This window comes from Ambystoma mexicanum, chromosome 1q, assembly GCF_040938575.1.
Source record: "Ambystoma mexicanum isolate Mex_15411 chromosome 1q, UKY_AmexF1_1, whole genome shotgun sequence".
In the NCBI taxonomy this organism is placed as follows: domain Eukaryota; kingdom Metazoa; phylum Chordata; class Amphibia; order Caudata; family Ambystomatidae; genus Ambystoma; species Ambystoma mexicanum.
Genome location: NC_090922.1, coordinates 503,246,100 through 503,264,337, shown reverse-complemented (window position 1 = coordinate 503,264,337; position 18,238 = coordinate 503,246,100). Strand labels below are relative to the sequence as shown.

General features: G+C 46.8%; 1 protein-coding gene across 7 annotated transcripts in view; it reads right to left on the bottom strand.

The window, feature by feature from the left end:
* Positions 1-18,238, bottom strand: part of LOC138529799 (zinc finger protein Xfin-like) — a 241,714-nt gene that overhangs the window by 204,299 nt on the left and 19,177 nt on the right. Inside the window, exon 3 of one of the 7 annotated variants that reach the window (XM_069640862.1) lies at positions 2,207-2,319. The exons of the other annotated variants lie outside the window; for them this stretch is intronic. The gene's annotated coding sequence lies outside the window, so the exon portion shown is untranslated. The remainder of the gene's footprint in view (positions 1-2,206; positions 2,320-18,238) is intronic. 7 annotated transcript variants of the gene reach the window in all.

The window sequence follows — 18,238 nt, the reverse complement described above, 5'->3', positions numbered from 1 at the left end:
AAGTACGCTGGTGACCAACATCCGGTCACAGATTTCAGGTATGGTCTCCGAGCTAAAGAGATGAAACAGATGCTGGAGCTTCATAAAAAAGATTGCAGCCTCAGGGGAAAGGTCAGTCCAGGCATAGACCCAGCAGTTTAGGAACAAACAAAATGATGCTCTAGCAGATTTAGGTCTTAAACCCCAAGTATCTGGGTCTCATCAGGAATAGCATTTGTAGACCCTCTACTGGGGTGAATCTTGTCCTGTAAAGAATAACCTGGCTGTGCAGGGGAGAGAGCACTGCAATCTTCAACCTGGTCTTGGCGTATTTAGGTCACAGCAGTACGAAGCCTTCAGTAAAACAGTATTTGTGTTACTTGGGGCACAGGTGGTGTAGTGGATGGAAGGGGTGGGAGGGGGGGGCATCCTTCCCGTTGCTTCCGGACCAATCCCAGCATTTGACAAAACGGTATGGTTCAGCTTCCCCCATTCTTATTTGGTAGTTGGATACAGACCGAGCTACCAAGCAGACACACTGCACCATACCAACATTAGACATCCAACCAATGCACATTTTTAGCAGGCTTTTTTCCCAGGCAAACACACAGGATGTGGATTCAGGGCGAATCCCAGGCACCCATCCAGATATGTCAATGGCTTTTAACCTCGAGTCGCAGGAAGGCCCCAACCAAACATGGCACACGCAAGTTTCCAGCTTTACCAGGTAAATACTGCCCCCTTGAGAAGACTTACTTGCCTTCTAAATCCAAGTCGCCATTTTTGGACCTGCACGGAGCAAGTCTCTGTTCCCCTAATCTAAAATTGTTACAACTGTGTTCAGCTATCAAAATTATTAAACACATGCCACCACTAGGGAGCACACGCAAGGAGTCAAGCAGGGAAGTCTACTCTAGAAAACCAACCACAGGTTACCTTTGGAATACTATGCCATGGGAGCCTTGGTGACTCCCAGGGATGCATATACTGAGTAACACAGCCAGTGAGCACTTGGATGGATTCTCAATGAGAAAAAGGTCAATGATCCTGATCTGGATCTACGTGGTTTGTCCGTGGGTAAATTACCCGCGACAGAAATGTTAGCATGGGAAATGTACGCAATACAAAATGTTTGTACATTTCCCATGCGAACATTTCCATTACAAATCACACAGATTCAAACACACACCCTCACTTACACCCTCACTCACCCCCACCCCCTTACTTATCGTTCCTTCAGACACGCAGTGTCCTGCAAGGCGGGTTCCCTTTCATTTCCGTGATGGCACTGCAGGATCCTTTTCTTTTCTTTTTTTACTTTTTCTCGGGTGAGCTGTGGGAGTGTCCCTCGCAACATCCCGCTCACTAACACCTGGCTCACTATACTGTATACTATAGTGAGTGTGGGTTTGTGGGGGACACCCCCGCAGCACCCGGCTTTTTTTTTTTCTTCTGGGTGGGTGTCTCCCCGCACCCCCGCTCACTGTAGTGACTGGGGTGTTGTGGGGGGACACCCCTCCAACTCCCTTACCGACCCCACCGAGAACGCTAAACACAACACGAAAAGTTCGAACTGTTGGTAGTTAGAACATTTCATGGTGTGCGTTTTAGGTCTTTTGGTGGGGTCAGTAATTTTTATTCTGACATTTCGTCCTATTCCAATGATCCGTGCGGGCAAAAATTAAAATGGACGTAGGAGTATTAGTGGTCTCCGTCCAAGATGGTCTGACCTGTACAGTTGGTGATCCAATGGAACAGCATTGGATTCACAGATAGAAATCGCCATTAGCCAGATCCAAAGCAGATAATGATTTCAGCCACTGCAGGACAGGGTCTTATTCCCCCGAAGTCCTAGTACTCAATGTCGAGGTATGGTCCCTGTGAGAGTGCACTTCATTAATGGTCGTTGCATTCCTGGCCCTGCAACTCACAAGTGGAGGCGATGTGAGTAGGGAAAGAAAGGAGATGTCGGAGTCTTACACAGCCCGCACCTGAATACAGGGTGTGTCACTGAAGCCAGTCACCTCGCTCTGCAGGGTATTGCTACGCTCACACATTCAACGTGTGGAAAAAGAAACAAAACAAAAACCTCTGCTCCTGTCCCAGAACAGCGTCGTTTACTTTCGGTATCCAAGCAAGAGGGGGATGGAGGAGTGGGGGGTGGGCAGGCGGGGGGGGTTGGCAGGGTTCCCCAAAGGTCTGCATCACAATAATGGGAAGGTCTTACCCCAGATTTGCATCGTACAACGGGCTGGATTCCTCAAACGACATCCCAATGTACGTTAAGTGGCAGTGGAGGAGCAGCAGCTGCTGAGAGCTTCCTGTTCTGCGCTTTAACATCTAAAAATAAAATACAAAATAAATAAAGCCTACATCTATTTTTAAAAGTTCCTCTGCGTGGAAGGAGGGAGGCTGAGCCACAAGGTTCATACAGTCTACTGTCCCGCTTTTAGAGGTTGCCCTCTCACTCGTTCAAAAGCAAATATCCACCTTCAAGGAACTGTGAATGTTGAAAGCGGGAACAAGGTAAAATGATTTTGGGGCGGGGGGAGGTGGGGGCCAACGGCACTTTCTGCCCCTTTGTGTATGTTGCGACACGTAAGCGTACTCACTGTAAGAGAGTATATGAAAGAGGAATAAGAACTCTCCCAATTATTAGAGAAGTAAGATGGGTGAGAAAAAAAATGCACACAACAGAAGCTAACCTACAAGGCAATGAGCATGTGAAGAAATGGAAATAACCTCCAAAACGCACACCAGCTAGCAATATTCATGGAGGCTCTATTTTAAAAAATATATTTTTATCTAGCTCAATGTTTGCCATTTTCGTGGCTTCTGGGAGCGGTCTATGCTCTCTGAGTGATGCATAGTTCTTTCTAATTGGGTTGGTCTCATGAAGTGTCTCATTTGAAGTGGAGATCATGCTCTTGTAGTTGACACAGTTTGATCAGTCTGTGCAACTCCTCGGTGTCCGTGTTGGCACAATTCTGTTCGTTTATTATGCGAGAGTGGTTTCAATGGCATAGCGTGTACAAGCTTTCGGCCTACCTCGACTCCTTAGTGTCAGTGCTGGTGAAAGTTAGGTCATTTGTATGCTAGCTGTGATTTGAAGAGTTGGGAAGGGTCCCTTCTGAGACCCCTGTATGTTAGGCAAGTCAGTTTGGATGCCCAGTAATGTCAGTACTCTATATTCACCACACACATTTTTTCTCTGCAGAATAGTCATCGCCAACAAATACACCTACAATATATAATTTAAATAAAAAAGGGAAAAGATATTAAGTTTGGAAGTAGGGATCATGTTTTTAGGGGTAGGTGGTGGGGTTAGGGTTTATCAAGAGGTTGCAGGGGGGGCTCCAACTGCATTTTGCTGCACCACCGGTCTTAAAAACAATAACAAAAAAAAATGAAACGTTTGGGAATGGGGGATAAATACATCAGGGATATTACACATGAAACCATATTGGTAGCATTTTTGACTCTGGGGGGAGGGGGGGAGGGAGTATATGGTGATGGCTATGGCCCAGATGTATTGTTTGAAGGTCTCCTGGATGGTCAAGAGTGTGGCGCTGCTCTGGTCAGATGTGTTGAGGATCTTGGTAAGGTAAGGAGGAAGCAGAAGGCATTGCAAGGTAAGCAGAGAAAAAAGGGTGATGGGGAATTAAGGTTATTGGTGTTCAGGACAGTGGTTTAAATATGTATGTGGATACTAGTGTTGTGCTGGTTCTGAAGTATGGGAGAGGTAATAAAGTGGTCAAACCTGAATGCTTGGAAATGACAGTATGGTGAAGAAGGTGGTAGGAGGTGACTGCTGAGTAGTAAACAATGAAGAGGTGAAAGGTGGGTGGGTGGTAACATGATGGTATAGTCTACTAGGAAATTGTGTATTTTAGTGTATTGAATTAATGTAGCACTTTTACTGTACATAACTGAAAGATGATTACAATAAGATTAAAATATTATGGCAAGGAACAAAATATGGCTTGAGACGCAAACAGAAGGTTGTGAAAGAAGGTAAAGATCTGATGAGAAGAGGCAACTAGTTCCAGCGCTTGGAGCCAGGTGCGAAAAGGAGTTAAAGCGAGACTGGGCACAATGGGGTTTAGGAACAGCAAGAAAGAAATGTAATTTGGATTGGAGAGTATGTGTGGATTTATAGACAGAGACAAGAGGGGAAAAGGGGAGAGCAAGATCATGGACACACTTAAAATAAATGCAAAGCAAATGAAAAAGAAGAAGGGCATCAAGGGGACCTAGGGGAGAGAGGCAAACCAAGAATAAATCGCGATCACGAGGGAAAAAAGACAAAAAAATAATGTTTAATCTAAAATTCTTCCTTTCATGTATGTAATATGTTTGCACATTTGTAAATATTAGGTTTCTTTTTATTTTGTGTAAGGTTGACTATGCACAACCAGAATCACAATAAATAAAAATAAAATAATTAATAAGAAGATGCTCAATTGATAGACAGGGAGACAGATCAGGAGAGCAAAGCAATAATGTATTTATTTATTTGTATTTGCAGAGCGCGCAGCAGCTCGGGGGCATCGTGGTGCTTGTTACAGAGGGTCATCAGAACTTAGTTACACATAAAAAATAAATACAGGCATAATTATTGTACAATTGCATCGGACAGTTTGTAAAACATGTAGTAGCGAGCGTTTTAGTTAAAGAGAGCAGTTTTACGTTTTTTTCTAAAGGCACAGCTAGAAGTCTCTGCTCTGAGGGAAGTGGGGAGCGCATTCCAGATCTTTGGGGCCAAATATGGGAATCAAGAAGGTAATCGATTAATAAAGAGATTAGAAAAACGTAGCCACACGAAACAAAAGAAAAGGACAACATTGCGAACACTGTATACAATGTAGCAAGGTGATGGATGGGTGGAAAAGACGAAACAGGGCAGGCGGGATATGATCGCATAGTGGGTGAGAGATGAGGATGGGTTGGCAAGTGATGGGTGCATAGTAGATGGTGAAAGGGGGAAGGGAGTGCCAGTGAAATTGCAGGGATTATTTTTTGGGTCACAAGCTCAGAGTATAGTTTCAAAACATGGCACAGATCTGGGGGTTAAGAAGAAAGAAAATACAACATTAAGAGACAATGTACAAGAAGTGAAAGTGAAAAATTGAAAGTAAGAAGGGGAGAAAGAAAGCAACAGAGGGGGGGAAAGAAAATGAAGGAGCAACCTGGAATAAGGGGGGTACGAGAGTGACAAATAAATGAGACAGACAAAATGAAAAAAGCAGTAGATGGACGGATACAGAAAGCAAGCTTGACAGTGTAGCGAGGCCTACTACAGCTAAGCACCAGATTTACAAGCTGGGTCCAATTCAGCGATGTCAGGTGCCAAAGTAAATGACAAGGCATTTATAATACGTGTGCATCAGCCTTCCACACTAGGAAGGCCTAGGTGACTCTGTAGCTGGGTCTATAAATAAAATCTATTTGGACCAATATAACACCTTTAAGAAGCTGCAGGCGGAGTAGTTTGTGCGCTATAAATAATAAAACAAACAAACCCGAAAATACCTGTACCACTGGAACCTCTTATCGCACTACAATGAAACATGTCTCCCCACAAAATGGTTACCCATCTTGTGAATTCACAAAAGCAATAGGATAGCAGATCAGAACTGTAGGCATGCCAAATGTGTGATTAGGAAAAAGTATTTGATCAAAATTCCCAAACACATTTGTCCCGATTTTCTCACTGAGGTGGTTGGGAAGCAGGAGACGGGGTGGAGACCGGAGGAAGACTACATCCTGTGAAAGTCACTCACTTTAAGGAACAGCCAGAGGAAAGAGCACTGAAAGTACAGAGGTCTCCGTCAGTCATTCTGGTACAGGAAATGTTAACGGCCTGCCTTAGTTTCATAGCCAAGGGGGAGGGCAGGGCTTAGGCAATAGCAGTATTCACTTTCCCACGGGCAAGGCTTCACCTGCATCCTCTTTTGAGGCCCGAGTCACATAGTTTCAAGTATCTGATTATTACATCAGAGGCCCACCAGTTCCTTCAATAGTAGTTGGACCTGGACAATCTAGCCAAAGGAAGTCCCTTCAGATATTTCCCTCTACCTACAAAGCTACCACAGATGCCAGTGCAAGGACCAGGGACGCAAACTATGTAGAACAGGAGATTCAGGGGTTATAGCCAGAAGAACAGCAGGCAACGTCTTAAAACTGGAAGGAGCTTTCCGCTATGCTATTCTGCTTGATATTCAGATTTTCCAACTGATGCTGCAAGACATGGCCATACTGGACAGAATTGACAACCAGGTCTCAATGGCTCATATAAACAGGCAGCGAGGGGGGTGGTAAGTAAGGTCTCATTCCTTCAGGATCCTGTACAGTTGCCCAAGGGCATGAGCAAGACACCACCTATCAACCTTTCAAATTCAGGAGGTTGACAATTCCGAGCACAGACAGTCTAAGCAAAGGTGTTCCTCTCCTCAGACCGCCTAACTCTCCTGAGTGATATTTTCAGGGAATTATGCTGGACGTTTGGTGGTCCTTACTTACCCAGAGGGTCTCGGAGCATCTTACATGGTTCAAATATTGAAAAGGTGGGAGCTGAAAAAGAAGTTACCAAATGTTTTCAGGAAAGTATAGGAAGATTAAGATAGACAAATGGTAGTAGTGGAGGAGGGCAGTGTTATGTGTGGGGAGACATGTATGTTTTGAGGCTCTTTGTGAAAGTGGTGATGAGGATGCAGTCCGTATGTGGTGTTCCATGCCCTGGGTGCCCAGTGGGTAAATGCTCGTTTTGCGTGCATGCGAGTTGCAGAGTGCAATGTGTAGGAGGTGTTGGCTGGCTTGTCTGGTGTTTGTGTGGGTGATGGGTTTGAGTTTGTCATGAAGGTAAGATGGTTTTAAGGTGACTCATACTTCACCCAAAAGAGCAGTAATGTAATAAAGCAACTTCAACTGAAAACATTCAACCAAAAAAACACCACCACATGCACTGGCTCTGGAAGGCTTCTGCCCTCCCACAGCATCAGAATCCCATCAGAAGGGGCTTGCATTGCAAATATGTTTTTACCCAGACCTTTACTATGAGCAGTCCTTTGTATGTCATGGTCTATAGCAGAGCTTGGGAAGCTTTGGTCCATTACAATAGGATGGCCTCAACTAGACCTCCCAAAGCCAAAAGCCAGCCACAAGTCGAGTATCAAACTCTGTCTACTTCCAAGTGAACATACATTAGGCTTAATCTTCGAGTAAAACCCTATTCTACTACTCACTGTACAAAACTGTCTCCGTCTACTTCTCTGCTTTCTTCTTACCATTGGAGGACGACACATTTCATCACACCAGGCTGCATGCCAATGTCAAACAACGGTTAAAGGCAGCAATGGCTCAATTGGCGTGCATTTTTAAGTCTTAGTCCCCTCAGTACTAAGAGTGACTATGAAAGTACAACCCAGAATAAATGGAGACCATCTTAGGGGACAAGTAGAGACCTTTGTTTTTGCCTAAATCTGACAAAGAAGCGTAAAGTTAGGTGGAAAAAGTGGGGCATGGTTTTCAGCAGGGCCAACTTAAGGTTTCATGAGCGCAAGGCGTTTCCTACTAATGAGTTACTTTGCTAGCAAATTATTTGTGGGTGGCAGAAAAGTAAACTTTTCCCCCTGCTAAGCAAGTGGATAACTACTTACACACTATAGGTGGATCTCCGAAGATCTGTGTACAACCTGCGTGTACATCCCTGAATTCTGAAGGGCTGATTGCCTTTTATCCTTTTAAGGTCAGCAAAATGAGTACCATCACTTTGGGTAATAGTAACAACTTGTTCACAGAGCTATGAAAAACTGTGGTATCGAGCATTATAGAAAAAACAACATACTGTTGAAGACAGCTTAAGGTGGGAATTAGGAAAGAGGTGAGTGGATCGAAAGCAGTCCAGGATGGCGTGTCAAGTGGCACAGGTGATCAAGATAGTGACCAATCTAGTCTGGTGGAGCTGGGCTTCCCTCAAGTTGCTTATCCTGGGTTTGCAAAAACCAGAGAACATTGTGGGTGGCTGTTTACCAATATGTTCAATGGGGCCAGTTGATGCTGAAGTAGATGACCAATGGTCACCAGCCCACTGCTGTTCCTGCCTGTCCAATATGTTCAACAGAAGTGAACCAGGGCTGCCTCCCAAAATATATTACGTTTGTTAAATGAAATCATAGTGCATGTTAAAGTGGTGTTCAGGCACATGGACTCATTCGTTCACCCGAGGCGCAGAAGAAGGAAGGGACATAATCATTAAGGCAGGATCCTAATGCTATGGTACACCTATGAATATTGCAACACATGCCCCCCAGGTTATTTCACACTGCCCACTTGGCCTTGCATGAAAAAGGTGGCAGGCAGGAGAGTTGGTCTTTGTGCGCACTTGCTTCAGCCTAGAAGGAAAACCAGGAGCTATCAGGGATTCGTCAAATGACCAACCTCGGTTCAGAGCGATAGTCTTCCCTGCCCATATGCCTACAGCATTACTATCCAGGCAGTGGACTTCTCCCTCTATTAGGGTTCTTTTAGACAAAAAGCTAAAGCTACATCAATTTACTTCCAATTCCTCAGCAGTGGGACTTAACGTAATGAGCTTCAGGCAACTATGCCCCCACAAAACTAGTATCTATAGTCTAGCAGAAGTAGACTCAATTGCTCTTCTAGCAGTGTCTTGGCTCCATCGCTATCCCTTTGCCCAGTTGGTCAAATGCTTAAGTTTTCAATTCACACTTTTTACAACCATGCCTGTTGGTCTCTGACCCGTAACAATCACCTCCATGACAAATGGTGATTTGTACATTGCTGATCACTTAATTTCTCCTACTGGTCTTCATATCTATCCACAAGCTTGGGTATTCTCCAATCACCCTCCACACCGCCAACCTGGCTTCCCCCATTTGCTACATATTGCTTGTCTGCCTGTCTTCCAGCCCATTTATATGCTCCATTGCATTCCCCATCAGACCACATTCTACTGCCATTTCTCTCACAGAAAGCACCTACTCGCAGGATCGCTCAGACCATTGTTATAACCTATTGTAGTGTGCTTCTTAAAGCATTTGACCTTATATCATACATGTCAACATTTATTCCATTTGGGAGACACTAGTCCAGTCCTGTTTGTAAATTTGCATTCTATAACTTGTAGTCCTCCTGGGTCTATAACGGGAAAAATCCAAGATTACAAAGGAGTGGATAAGGTTAACATCTATGTGATATATAACTGGAGCTCAAAGATAGCAGAAGAAAATAAGGTAAAAACGGAACAGCGAGGGGAGAAATTAGTTAAAGTTGCTTTTAAGAGAAGGGATAAAAGAGCATGGTGAAGGAATACGGATGAGGCAGAGTGAAGCAGGGGTTGAGAGTGAAGGACAGCAGGGAGCGTTTCATAAAAGTCAATGAAAATCAAAAAAGTAAAACGGGGGTCGGGGGGTTGCGCTCAAGAGCCTGAGCAAGATGGCCACAGGCTAACGATCCTCCGAGACGAACAGACAGGCCTGTTAGATTTATATCTGCTCAAGGTTGCCGTTATGGGATGTGAGCTCAGCTAAGGGTCCCTCACACCTCTGGTTCGGGTGGCACGCTTCATGCATTTTTGTCCTTCGGCTCGCTGTTGATTGCTGCTGAAAGGTGGCTGCAGACCAAGACTGAACCCTCCTGCCGATGCAGCAAATGACGGAGCGTAGGATAAGGGTGCCGCTTTGAATCAGCCACAGCAACCAAGGCCCATGATCGTGGACGCGAGTGCTACTGCGGCCTTGCACCCGGGATTGCCAACCGCTCTGCGCACCTGATCGGCAACCACAGACCAGCACCCCCGTAGGTCTTCCCCGCTGGATGGAGGCAGTGGCAGGCATCGGTAGTGCGGCTCCACAACGTGCCATTGACACCCAAACTGGCTTGGAGGTATGAGCTCACCGGGAACCCACACGACCCGCATGGAGTGACGTTGTGACAGCAGGGGAATTAAGTGAGGAAGAGGACCAGAGTGCTGCACTAGCACAACTATGCTATGGCGGCTGGATATCAACCTCCGCTTCACCAGTATATGAACAGTCATCTGCTTCCCTAACATCTCTGAAGGTGATGGCAGCCCCTCCTGTGCCTTTCGGCCTGCCCTGAACAACATGGACCACGCCTCTAGCACAGAGACTGACTGCTGCACATGTGAGTAGGGCGCAATGCTGAAATAGAAAAGAGGCAACCTCGAAAAAAGGGAAGACAACATACCACAATAAAAAGATTATTAGCCACTGTGGAGGCCCCTTGTATAGGGCACGCATAACTGATTTGCAGTGGGGTTGGGGTCACTCCTGAGTACTATGGCCCACCTTTCTTCGGAGTTGGAAGCAGAGAAGTGTGCAAACTATTGACCGAACATCTTTGCAAGGATCCACAAGGTGCAGAGATACTATGGATGTTCCTACACAGTTGCAGGCCATCTTGGCTGAAATAAAAAAGATTGGTCAAGGCACACAGGAAACCCATGGTACCGTCCAAGATATCATGAAAGAGCTCAAGGATATCAATGGACACCTTAATCTCCAAGCTGAGAGGACTACGGACAACACACAGTGCATAGGTGCGCTCAAAGACAATCAGGAAATAACAACTATTGATGTCAATGCCCTCATTAAGGAGGTCCAAAGCCTTGGCGCAAAAATCAGGGACCACAAAAACAGATCACGCTGTAACAACTTACGTCTGGTCAGGGTGCCTGAAAATTTGGAAGGAACTGACATCAAAAGTTTTTTATACAACTTCTGTGACATGATGAACCTGGATGATCCTAGAAGTTTCACTTACGAGCAAGCTCATCGTGTCCTCATTCCCAAACAACAGATGAATGAGAGACTCCGCATTATCACATTCCGGCTACTGAACTTTCAACACAAAGTGGCAATTTTGAACATTTATCGTACAGTGGGCACCCTACAAGTAGATACTGCAACAGTTAGGATCTTCAATGACTATTCCATGGAGTCTAACAACAAAGGAAGGGCTTTAATCCAGTCTTTGATGCACTGAAAGGCTCTGACCACCGCCATAACCTCAGATTCCCCTCTGTCTGGAACATTCAATTGAACAGACAATGGCATTCTTTTAACAACCCGGGGGGGCATGGACATTCCTGACAGAACTTGACTTAGTCACATGGTAGTAATACCAAAACTGCCAGATCGACACCCATGCTCGCCCCCTGAACCTTCCGCCTTGCGTGATCAGCTCATGCGTAATCAATGGAAGTGGGGAGTTGGGGAGGGTAGACTGTGTCCGAGTGCCCTGATCAAGATCACAAGGCAGAATGTGGACAAAAAAAGATGTCACAAGTGTGTAGGCCCTCAGGTGACCCAGGTTCCTCACTATAGCGATTATCAGACCCATCATGAGCCTAGCAGACAGGCACTACTACCCGCTTGGCCTTTCAGGGAACGGTACCTTTTATAAATACTGGTGTTTTCTCATGCTGCATTTGTATCGTGAACGCTCACCCGTGCTCAATAGAGATATATGGCTCAACTTGGAAATAGTCCACACTATACCGCCCTCCTTGGGTCGACTCTAGATGGGTCATATGTTTTTATACCATCCCATGGGGCAATCAACTACATCCAGCCCAACAGATAAGGGGTGTATCGGCCACTTTTACTCCCTAAAAATAGGCAAAGACTCCCCAAAAAAATTAAAATAGGGAGTAAAATTATTCCCAACAACAAATAGGAAACAGACACATGAAAACTTATTCCCCTGCTTTCACCTACACAGCTCCATGGATATGTTCGGACCAGTATTGCACATATTACGACTGGAAGAAGCTACTAGTATTACTTCCTGATCAGAAAAGATAAACATGTATCTTTTAATGTATATAAATAACTAGGTTCAAAAAAATAATTAATTATACTAAAACATTTCCGTTTTCTAGTTAAAACCTATTTTTACCCGCTTATAAAATACTCCCTTTGGGAATTAGACTTACATTTTTACTCCTTAAAAAACATTTTACTCCTAACTTTAAAAAATAGGGAGTAAAATACGCCAGCCTCCAAATCTTATCTGGAGCACTGACCACATCAGTGTACACGACGTCCAGTCTTACGCCCTCTGACTGATCATGCAGTTAATGCTCTTAGTGCCCCACTATGGGCCGGAATGGCTGCTGTGTGTTCAGGACAGACTTCTTTTTTATCCCTCCGATACTCACTGCACTGGCTTCGTCCACGTTATATTGGGGCCCTGTTCATAGGCCTCAATGTTCTTTGAAGTTGTTTGATTTTTCTCTTTTATTGGCTTGTTTTTGGGGAATGTGTTTTAATAGTGCAAAGGCTACAGACTCACTTGGGTCATATGCCAACCTTTAGCTTAGGTCTGACTACATGTCGATACATACGGATCCAAAAGATGACAACTGATATCCACACACTACTTGATGGCCACACCAGTACAGAGTCTCACTGCTACCCATCATAATTGATTTTTATGGAACATGGTATGACCATTTGGGGAGGAGTGGGTCTCCAGTACAATCTCTCTACAGTGCTGCAGGGATAATGGGTTGTTTTGGAATTGTATCTCCCTCAATATAGAGGGGTTGGGGCACCCTTTTAAAAGGCAAAGGCTTCTTGGGGGGGTGCTGTTGCACGCACGCAAGCTGGCCGCCTGATAGCCGAGCTCCTCACCGGCAAATATCCTGATTAGCTCAATATCCTACTTCGGGGCTACCCAAGATACCCATGCGACACGTACTTGTTGCCAGAATCTCAGAGGACGAAATCGGATCAGCCCTCCCAAGATAAACAGCTGGCAAGTTTCAGCGCCCCGAGCTGGGGAGGCGACCCGAGGATGAGATCCACGCTGTGGCCACGGGAGCCTGCTGTCTCGGCAGGCCGGCGGGGCCACAGAGGCGGCGGAGCCTGCATTCCCGCCTGGTTGCATCTCGCGGGCTCCACTCCACAGGCTGACCGACTATCCGACCAGCGCTGGCACCTTTTTTCGGCGGCTCCGAGACGGGCGATGTGACCCTGAAAACTGTCGGCGTATGAGGTGAAAGAAGGGCAGCAGACACGCAGCAATCGTATATACAAGGCGGGCGGGAGGTGAATCAGGAAGAGGGTGCGGGGAGGGAAAGGGGATGGCAAGGGGACGATAGGGGGGTCTGGGTCCTAGCAAATGGGCAAGGATGGCCTGGAATGAGGGCACACAGGCAGGCAAAGTTCACAAACACACTCACCAGATTGTTTGGCACAAAAGAGGCGCTCGGATTCTACGGCGTTGCTAGACCAGATCACCAGATTCTTAAATCCGAGCGCTGCTTTGGTGAGTGTGTTTGTGAACTGCGTGCCCCCATTCCAAGCCATCCTTGCCCATTTGCTAGGCCCCAGAACCCCCTATCGTCCCCTTGCCTTCCCCTTTCCCTCCCCGTACCCTCTTCCTGATTCACCTCCCTCCCGCCTCCCGACCCGCCTCCCCTCTGATTCACCCAGACAAGAAGATTCCCAGTTATTGCCAGTCCTCCCAGGGCAGCCCTCTGCCCGGCAGCCCATCGGCTAAGGACCCAAGGCAAAGGACGACTCCATTTTGACTGTTCCTGACCGTATCTGCAGGTATCCGTGTAAAGATACCGGTGGGGAGTGCCTGTACTTCTGCTCTCTATATGGTAGAGGAGAGGCACAGAGGACCTCAGCCAAGATTCTCCATTTGGTAGCAATGGACGAGCAATCAAGGCCTAGCTTCTCAGGAGGTGATGCAGGCTGGTTCTTAAGTACAGTGTAGTCCCCGAACCCTCACAAAGGAATATCCACACACTGTATTACTGAAAACACAGTCTTTATATAATTAATATTCAAAAGGTATGTACATGATCACAATAACGCACTTTGTACTTGGAAATCAACAATGGTAAATATATACAATTCTAAAGTGGTACCACCAATATTATCAGATCTCATTAAAGCGCATCAACTATACTGTTAGAATGTCACACAGATCAATAACAAGGAAACCAGCAATAGAGATAGGAGGGGAAAGCGAGATGGTTGAAACAATATGCAGAATACTGGCCTCTACCACTTAGCACATTTCTGTGTGGAGATCCCCCTACCTGGGCAACCTGAAAATAAAGATATAGCACAAGCCCAGTCCATATATTGCTCAATACTCTTATTCTCTCCTATAATATCTTTACCCCCCCAATGTACCTGGTGGAGTAGAGTTCTTCGAAGAAACGTCGACGGATCCTTCTTGAGTGACCCCCTTTCAAGCAGGAGTCGATGATGAGAAGTTAGAGGGTGCCGAGACCACGACGTCAATCCAGGCGGTGCTCGTCAGCGACGTCCTGCGAGGATGAGGTGTGCGGGGGACCTCAGCGATTGATTGTTCAGGACCGCAAAGAGTTTCAGAAGAACTGTGGCCCAGCAAGGGCATTGAGTCGTCGAAGTCTTGGTGGCGGGAAACCCACCGGCGGATTCTCCTCGGCGCGTCGGCGGCCTTGACTTTCTCCGGCAGGACAAAGCGGTCGACGTTACGGACAAGGGAGTCCTTCGATTCAGGTGTTCTTAGGCAAAGGAGCGGGCGGCTCCGGTCGTCGGCAGCATGGCGTCAAACGGTCCCCGCGTCTGGGCAACACAACTTTGACAGGCCTCCAGCAGTCACACAACCCTGCGAACCCTGGTCGACGGCAATGGACTTCGACAACGGCGAAGTCTGGGTGCTTCACTTCGTTCTCCTCAGCGGTCGGCAGCCTTTCGAGGGTCTGACTTCCAGGGAGCTTCGGCGAAGGTTAGCGGTGCTCGATGGTCCCTCGGAGCACGGGAAGAGGGCGCCTTACCAGGTCCTCTCTCGGATCAATCTTCGACGAATTCGGCAGCTTTCAGATCAGGTCGAAGCAAATGCAACAGCAAGTCTTCTTCTTCCAGCTGGGTGTCGAGGATCAGTAGTTCCAGTTACTCTTCAAGTGTAGACACAGCTTCTGAACAATTTCCAGTGGTGAGAGTTCCCCAGATATACTATCCTGTCTCTCATCCACACTGCTGGGTTACTCTCAGCAACCAATCATACAGAAGGGCATTCATGCAGTCAGTCAGCCAATCAGGCAAACATTGCATTCAGGCCATCCTCCTCCCTCTCAGACACTCACAACAAGGAATGTGGATTGGGACAAGTACCCAGCCATTCAACACTACACACTGTATTCAGGCCAGTTTCGGGCGGGGCTGTCTCAAGTCTTTGCCTCTCATACCAGAAACCAGAAAGCCACAACAAGAAGTGCATATTGGTCACACACCCCATTCACCCAGGTCCCACCCACAGGGTGTACCCACAACATACAGTCACTGGGAAGGCTCCAGCCAGTCTGGACTGTACTTCACAACACCACCATATATGGAACTTCCACCCAACAGCCAGTCAGGGGGAAGGGACAGAGTCGGGGCTTCCCAGGAATTTGGGAAAACAAGGTAACAGGCAATAGAAGGCAAGAGGCCACAGGGGCCATCTTGTTTTCCATCAGGAATCAACTGATTCCAGTGGCAGGGCCTGGGTATCCCAAAAAAAAGGATAATCAGAGCACCTGTCAAATTCAGCATGGAGCTGCCACCAGCCCATACCCTGCTCTGTGGGCCACCCACAGGTGCCCAAAAACATACACTAGGGGCACAGGGTTGTACCCCCCACCCATGGGTGCCATAAGGGTATCCCATGGGTCTGTTCACCAAACCAAAAGAGAGAGAGCTGCACCGCCAGGAGTCCCACATGAACTCCTGCGCAGAAAACACGACAGAACACACGATAAAAAGGCAGTAAAGGACAAGGATACGGAGGCCCTGTCCCGACGATGCATTTCCGGCATCACAATCTGCAGGAGAAGCAAGAAGCCAACAACAAGTAAGTGTGGCAAGGGCAGAGACAGAAGCAATTCATACCACCCTACCACTCAACCCTAGAAGCTAAAACTATTGTAAAAATCCCCATACTCGGATAGCATTGCATAGAGAAGTTCACTTTTTCAGCATGTCTGTGGTATAGTGGTATAGTTGCTTTCATAAAGCGGAAATTCATCGTGGATTTTAGAAGTGTGCTTAATAGCGTGTGTGACTGCCTTTAGAAGTGTATCTATTATCCTCTCTGTGCAAAGTTGAATTTAGAAGTGCGCCCAATACCCAGTCTGTGCAAAGTTACATTTAGAAGTGTGCCTAGTAGCGTCCCCGGTTGCCTTTAAAAGTGTGCCTATTATCCTCTCTGTGCAAAGTTGAATCTAAAGAGTGCTTAATATCCTCTCTGTGCAAAGTTAAATTTAGAAGTGTGCCTAATGGCGTGCCCTGGTTGAAGTTAGAAGTGTACCTATTATCCTCTCTGTGCAAAGTTGATTTTAGAAGTGTGCCTAATAGCGTGCCCTGGTTGAAGTTAGAAGTGTACCTTTTATCCTCCCTGTGCAAAGTTGATTTTAGAAATGTGCCTAATTGCGTCCCCTGATTGCCTTTAGAAGTGTACCCAATAGCTTCCCTGTGCAAAGTTGAATTTAGAAGGGTGACTAGTAGCGTCCTTGGTCGTCTTTAGAAGTGCGCCGAATCTCCTCTCTGTGCAAATGTGAATTTAGAAGTGTGCCCAATACCCCGTCTGTGCAAAGTTACATTTAGAAGTGTGCCTTTATAGCATGGCCAGGTTGAAGTTAGAAGTGTACCTATTATACTCTCTGTGCAAAGTTGAATCTAAAGTGTGCTTAATATCCTCTCTGTGCAAAGTTAAATTTAGAAGTGTGCCTAATAGCATGGCCTGGTTGAAGTTAGAAGCGTGCCTCTTATCCTCTCTGTGCAAAATTGAATCTAAAAGTGTGCTTAATAACCTCTCTGTGCAAAATTGAATTTAGAAGTGTGCCCAATACCCCGTCTGTGCAAAGTTACATTTAGAAGTGTGCCTAATAGATTGGCCTGGTTGAAGTTAGAAGTGTACCTATTATCCTCTCTGTGCAAAGTTGATTTCAGAAGTGTGTCTAATTGCGTCCCCTGATTGCCTTGAGAAGTGTACCTAATAGCCTCCCTGTGCAAAGTTAGAAATGTGCCTGGTAGCGTCCCTGGTTGCCTTTAAAAATGTGCCTAATATCCTCTCTGTGCAAAGTTGAATTTAAAAGTGTGCTTAATAACCACTCTGGGCAAAGTTGAATTTAGAAGCGTGCCCAACATCCTGCCTGGGCAAAGTTGAATTTAGAAGTGTGCCCAATATCCCGTCTGGGCAAAGTTACATTTGGAAGTGTGCCTATTAGCGTCCCTTGTTGCCTTTAAGTGTCCCCAATATCCTCTCTGTGCAAAGTTGAAGTTAGAAGGGTGCCTATTTTCGTCCCCCGATTGCCTTTAGTGTACCTAATAGCCTCTCTGCGCAAAGCTGAATTCAGAAGTGCGCCTAATATCCTCCCTGTACAAAGTTGAAGTTTGAAGCGTGCCCAATACCCTCTCTGTGCAAAGTTGAATTTAGAGGTGTGCCCAATATCCTCCCTATGCAAAGTCTCACCCTGCTTAGTTGAACCTATACACCTTGAATAATCTCATCCAGTGGTACCAAGCATCCTAACCATGAGTGCGCCCATTCCACTAAGGTCTACCGGAAACGGCCACCACCCCCGCCTTCCAGCCAACCCCCACTGGCCCAAATCATCACACCCCCACCCCATCCCCCCATCCTCTTAAACACCAAGCCAGAGGTGCACGATGGCGTGCCATCCACCCTAAGACTGCTGCTCGTGCGAACCCCACCGCGATCATACATGCACCACCCCCCTTCCAGTCAACCCGACCTCCTGAACCCCCGCCACAAATCATCCCACCCCCCACCCATCCCCTTACCAAACACCAAGCCAGAAGTGCACAATGGTGTGCCTTCCAGCCTAAGACCCGTACTCGTGCGAACCCTACCGAGCAGCCCACCGAGCAGCCTACTGCGATCATATACGCTCCCCTCACAAACCTCCCAAGTACACCCTGCCCAGCAATCATCCACCCCGCGTTTCTCCCATCACCCCCACCTCCATCCCGCCACGACCACACTCATTCCCCTCCCTAAAAACTGCACGCCTAGCCCTAGCAAGAACAGAAGCCGCATCCCTTTCCCCCTACCACCCCTCTACCCTCTCGCACACATCAATCGCAACAAAGACACTAAAGAGGAAACGTACCTGGTCCCCCTGAATCGCTCAACACTCATCACCTACCCTGTCTCGCCCCATCACCTCATCCCCCCCTTCACCACCCTCACCCCATGCCTCACCCTG